Source organism: Rhinopithecus bieti, unplaced genomic scaffold, assembly GCF_001698545.2.
Source record: "Rhinopithecus bieti isolate Rb0 unplaced genomic scaffold, ASM169854v2 scaffold_6513, whole genome shotgun sequence".
Taxonomy (NCBI): domain Eukaryota; kingdom Metazoa; phylum Chordata; class Mammalia; order Primates; family Cercopithecidae; genus Rhinopithecus; species Rhinopithecus bieti.
The window spans coordinates 1,750,535-1,756,919 of record NW_016805931.1 but is presented as its reverse complement, the minus strand read 5'-3'; the positions used below and the strand labels follow the sequence as shown (position 1 = coordinate 1,756,919).

The window sequence follows — 6,385 nt, the reverse complement described above, 5'->3', positions numbered from 1 at the left end:
TAGCATAAAATGGAAACTCTCTAAAAGGATTGAATGGAAATTACAGAACTGAAAACTACAATATTAGAAATGAAAATTCATTCAATGCGTTTAACTACAAGACTGAACAGCAACCTTTACTGATCCTGAAGAAAGGATCAGTAAATTTGAAGGCAGTTCAATAGAAATTATTTAAACTAAACCATAAAAGAAAATGAAGAAAACAATAGAATGTTTTAGATGTGAGACACTGTTAGATGGTCTGATATACATGTAACTGGTGTTAAAGAACAGGAAGGAATAAGGCAGAAGAAACATTTACAGAGATAATGGCAAAGGTTTAATCCAAGGTTAATGAAAGACATTAACCCACAAATCAAAGATCAGACTCTCCCAAGAGTTTCCTATGCTCCCTAGAATAAATTCCAAATTCATAGACTAAAAGCTGCTTTTGATTTGGCTGTGGTTTACCTCTGCAACCTCCTTTTCCTGCAGACTTTCCTCAGTGAATTCATTCTAACTCATCTTTCAACTCTTCTTTTAGATTTTTCCCTGGCAGGTGCCTCTGGATACTCAGATTTCAGTTCAAATGTCACCTTCTCTTGTCTAACTCGTACCTCTCTAGTTGTCAACTCCAGCCCCATTCTCACCTCTCTTTTACTCTCTATTTAATTATTTTGGGTTTTTTTCATAGCACATATAATTATTTGAATTTAATTTATGTTATGAATTCACTATTTTATTCTTCACTCATTAGAATGTAAGCTTCTTGAAAGCAAGGAATATGTATTTTTCACCATTGCGTAACATCAATTCTTAGAAAAGTGTCTGGCACATAGGTAGAAGGTAGGGTGTGTGTGTGTGTGTGTGTGTGTGTGTGTGTGTGTGCTTGTCCATGGACAGTTTCAGAAACTATTGGAGCCTGTCAAAATTCTGAGTAGCTCAGCTCACATTTACTGATGCAGCTCACTCTTCCAGCTCATCTGCACTTTCTCCTTCTGATTCTCATGTTGGCAGGACAACAGAACACAGAACATGATATTATCACAATATTTTTACCACAGTAAACACTTAAGGTTACCCCATCCACACAGATGCTTATGAAAATCAAACAGAAGAGAGAATATGAAGCAGGGGGTGAGTGGTTAATTTCTTTTAGACCTGCTGCTTGAACTTACTTAGACTCCTCTTAGATTTGGAGCTGGCTTTTTTTGTGACATTCCTTTCTTCTGATCACTTTTTCTACTCAGAGCTGAGTTGGGGTCAAGAAAGGAAAATAAACTAGCACTTAAATAAAACAGCATACATTTGAATAGGTCTCTTAATTTTCTAGGTTTTATCTCTGTTAACTCTATTTCTACAGCATCTGTAGGAAGAGATAAATGGGCCAATCTAAAAGGATTTCTACTGAAGTTAGAAAACTGAGGTTCAGAGCAGTTAGGTGACTGAATTAGTCTGTTCTCACACTGCTATAAAGAACTGCCTGAGACTGGGCAATTTATAAAGAAAAAAGGTTTAATCGGCTCATGGCTCCACAGGCTGTACAGGCTTCTGCTTCTTGAGAGGCTTCAGGAAATTTACAATCATGGTGAAGGCAAAGGGGAAAGAAGTACATCTTCACACGGCCAGCAGTGACAGGGAGGTACTACACACTTTCAAACAACCAGATCTCATGAGAGCTCTATCTCAGCACTAGGGCAATGGTGCTAAACTATTGGAAACTGCCCCCATGATCCAATCACCTCTCACCAGGCCCCACCTCCAACACCAAGGATCACAACTGAACATGAGATTTGGGTGGGGACACAGAGCTAAACCATATCAGTGACTTTTGCAAGATCTCACAGGAAAAATGTCTGGGTTCCAGGTAGCTAAAGTTGTCTTCTAACATTTTCTGCAAATATTAATCTCACATTTTCAAACTCTAAGTCTTAGGTTACCTGCTAAGGATGTTTTCATAGATATGACAATTGAAAAACAGAAAATCAAAGATTTCTGAGGGGGAAAAACAAATATCAAGAAATAGTCTTATCACAGGGTCAGAACTAAGACCTTAACACTCTCGAATTTCTTATTGCCCTTGTTTCTAATATGGTCACCATTTAAGCTTATTGTCTTGTTTCCTTCTAGAAACCAAAATGCCAGATCATTATTCCTATCATTTCTTATATTCTGCTAATCAGATAGTTTAGTGTTTTTAACCAGAAGTCCATGCAATTTGAAGACATAATATAGAGGAAATAAACTCCCAAGTCCCCTGTGAAAGGGGAAAATTAAGGAAGTCATCTTGGTGAACATCTTGCTTCAGATGCCATCTTACTACTTTTGTTTGTGATCTTACTGTTGCCTTAATATCTCTGAAACTTAATCATTGTCATTATGAAACTATCAACCCTAATATAAAATTCTTGTAGTTCTCCGGTTTTCTCCACCTAACAACTTTGTGTCTTTACCAAACTTCTCATTTTATAAAGGATGATGTGAGACCTTTTCAACTATGGCTTCAAGGACCGACGAAATGACTAGGTTACCTGGTACTGTTCCAGATTATCCTCTAAGTTCAACCTAACATTTTTCCTGGGTAAGATTCAGCCAAATACCTTGTCTGATGAGAATAATACTGTGCACATGGAAAGGAGATAGAGCAAAGAGCTTCCAAATACAAACCAGCATAGGAAATAACTTACATACATGTAATACAAAGATGTTCATTTAAAAATTACTTAGTGAGAACCTATTCCCCACTTGACCCCAGGCCAAATTCTAAAGACATAAACATAATAAAACACAGTCTCTACACTCAAGTTCATAGTGAGGAAAACCTACTGAAACTATCCAAATTCCAGGAGCGGCCTTTGTAGCTAAAGAGTATTTATGAAGGTCCTTTGTAATCTATGAAAATGCTAAGTAAATATGAAGCCTATTTTGAAACAACCACAAAACATTTGTAAAAAAAACTTTATTATTCAAAACTTGTTTTCTTATCTTTTGCCTCAATCTTATCTAAAAGACATTTCAGACTCCTGAGTTCCTTTTACCGAATGGAAGAATGGCTAGTTCAGATGGTTGGTAACATATAAACACTTTCTGGCATGTAATATCCACTCAACAATTTTTGTTGAATGAATGAAAACAGGCAGAATTTGAATGATAAACTGAGATGGGATGGGGCATAGGAAGGCAAGATATGGAAATGGAGTTTCACTGAGAGTAAATATACGCAGCAGAGGTTTTCCTACTTTCTTGGGGTCATAATCCCATGAGAAAAATCGAAGCTAATTCTGATTGCTCCAAACATTTTATGTATCAAGCGGAGACTTTATGATACAGGACCTTGACAACACTTCAGGATTGGTTAAAAAAATAAAACAAAACAAAAAAACACAACTTTTCTGTCTGACTTTCTTTTAGGAAAGATACTTCTAATTTTTTCTTCCTTTGTTTTATTTTTAATTGTAGGATTTTAAATCCCTTATTCGTTGGGCTCATTCAATGTGCTCTTTTTGTTGTATAGGTTACATAGGCATCTCAGAGGCATGGAGATATTTAATTGAATGAATAAATAGATCTAGAAAAGTATCATCTTATTTTGACAAAAGAAGAAAGGTGAGAAAGGCAGGAAAACTCATGGAAATTGATGCTAATAGTGGCCTCAAGAAAGGTGAGATTTATAGTTCATGGCCATACCAAGGAATTAAGTTACAGATGATCCTTCCATAGGCACAGTAGGTGGCACCTCCACTAGAACAATTATAATCATTTCTGAGCATCAGTCTCCTAAATTCTAGAGATGCATGAAAAGATTAGATAAACTCAGTTTTCTAACTTCAGTACAAATTCTTTAAAATTTGCTACTTATCTCTTCATATGGATGCCACAAGCATACAGTTAATAGAGATTAAATACTTGGAAAAATTAAAAGACCTATTCAAATGTATCCTATTTCATTTAAGTACTAGTTTGTTCTTCCTTTCTTGATCCCAAGTCAGCTCTCGGTAGAAAAAGTGGTCTATGAGAAAGGAATGTCACAAAAAGGTCAGCTCCAGATCTAAGACGAGTCTGACTAAGTTCAGGCAGCAAATCTAAAAGAAGTTAACTCCTCATCCCCTGCTTCCTATTCCCTTTTCTTTTTGATTTTGATGGGCATCTGTGTGGATGGGGTACCTTAAGTTTGCTGTGATAAAAATATTGTGATAATATCATGTTGTATATTCTCTTGCCCTGCTGTGATGGTTAATACTGAGTGTCAACTTGATTGGATTGAAGGATACAAAGTATTGATGCTGGGTGTGTCTGTGAGGGTGTTGCCAAAGGAGATTAACATTTGAGTCAGTGGGCTGGGAAAGGCAGATCCACCCTTAATCTGGTGGTCACAATCCAATCAGCTGCCGGCAAATATAAAGCAGGCAGAAAAACGTGAAGAGGTGAGACTGGCCTAGCCTTCCAGCCTACATCTTTCTCCTGTGCTGAATGCTTCCTGACATCAAACACTGGACTCCAAGTTCCTCAGTTGTGAGACTCAGACTGGCCCTCCTTTCTCCTCAAACTTGCAAACAGCCTATTGTGGGACCTTATGATCATGTTAGTTAATACTTAATAAACTCCCATAAATATATATATGTTAATACTTAATAAATTCATATAGATAGATAGATAGATAGATAGATAGATAGATAGATAGATAGATAAAATTCTATTAGTTCTGTCCCTCTAGGGAACCCTGACTAATACACCTGCCAACATGAGAACCAGAAGGAAGAAGTGCAGATGAGCTGGAAGAGGAAGGTGTATGAGGAAATATGAGCTAAGCTATTCAAAATTTGACAGGGCCAAATAATTCCTGAAACCTTTGATGTCTGTTTTATACAGACACACACACACACACACACACACACACACTGACCTCCCACTGTGTGCCAGTTAAAATAATGAAATCCCAGAAGGGTTAACTTGACTGAGTCTGAGAAAGCATTACTGGATATCCAAGGACAAAGAAAGAATAAAACTATTTTTAAAAATCTGAAAAGGTTAAAAGCTCTGAGAAAAGAGTTAAGATATGTCTTAAGAATTCAAAAGCCCTCAAAGCTAGCAGATAATAAAGGGAAGAGTGAGTTGACAGTGACAACAAGGCAAATTCTGGGCTGGAATTGCAATCTTTAGGTTCCAGGCTTAGGACTCTCAGAAATTTCATAGCTCCTTGGTTTTGAAATAATGTAAACAATGGCCTAGAAAGACATTCCTGAGAAGTAAACTGGACTGCAGATAAGAAGCTGGACCCAAGGCTCAGGCTAGTGTTAAGATTGTGCAATCTGCTTCTCTGTGAAACTTTCTTGGGGTGAGAAGTTTACAGACAACAACTGGAAGAACTCTGTCTGTAGAGAGGCATGGTCCAATTGCTGCTTCCTCTTTTCTCCTGTGGGCAAGTTTCGTCAGTCTCAGAGCCCTGCTCTTCGTCATGGCAAATGGGGTGATGGCTGTAGTTCCTGTCTCAGTCTTATTGGTCTATCACACCCTGTCAGCGACCTAGGACATGGTAAGCACTCAAGCAGACCATAGTTATTTAATACTGATGCAGGGACTGCCATGACTTAATAATATATTAATGACCAATATTTCATTACTGTGGGTTTGGGGACAGTCAGCTTTAATAGCAGGAGACTAAACCAGGGTGACTGAAGAGCATCAGAGGATCTCCAACAGCACTGGTGGCAAAAGTCCACAGTGAGACAGCCACAGGGCAAAGGCAACTGACTTTCTTTACTGAAAAACTACTTTGTGTCAGAGAACCCACTATAAGGAGTCATATTAGAGGTGAAGTTTCTCATGCATGGAGAGACTAGGAGTGATGGCTGACCCCAACATCTTTTTTTTTTTTTCTAAAGAAACAGAGTCTTGCTCTGTGGCACAGGCTAGAGTGCAGTGTCATAACCATAGTTCACTGTGGCCTCGAGCTCCTGGGCTGCACGTATCCTCCTTCCTCAGCCTCCTAAGTAGTTGGAACTACAGGTGTGTGCTACTGCATCCAGCTAATTTTTAAAAATTTTTTTTTGTAGAGACAGGTTATCACCCCCTTACCCAGGCAAGAACAGAGAGCCATGTTCTGGCACGGTGGCACAGTGGCTCATGCCTGTAATCCCAGCACTTTGAAAATCCTAGGTGGGAGGATTTCTTGAGCTCAGGAGGTCAAAACAAGCCTGGGCAACATAGCAAAACCTTGTTTCTACAAAAAAATATTTTAAAATGTAGCTTAGTGTAGTGGCGCACGCCTCTGTCCCAGCTACTCAGGAGACTGAGGCCAGAGGATCTTCTAAGCCTGGGAGGTCAAAGCTGCAGTGAACCATAATCACACCACTGCACTCCACCTTGGGAGACAGAGCAAGACCCTGTCTCAGGAAAAAAAAAAAAA

General features: G+C 38.5%; 1 long non-coding RNA gene across 1 annotated transcript in view; it reads left to right on the top strand.

The window, feature by feature from the left end:
- Positions 1 to 1,042: 1,042 nt before the first annotated feature.
- LOC108531011 (uncharacterized) overlaps positions 1,043 to 6,385 on the top strand; it is a 9,453-nt gene continuing 4,110 nt past the window's right edge. The window contains exons 1-2 of the long non-coding RNA XR_001886041.1: positions 1,043 to 1,116; positions 2,454 to 2,560. This is a non-coding gene — a long non-coding RNA (uncharacterized LOC108531011). The remainder of the gene's footprint in view (positions 1,117 to 2,453; positions 2,561 to 6,385) is intronic.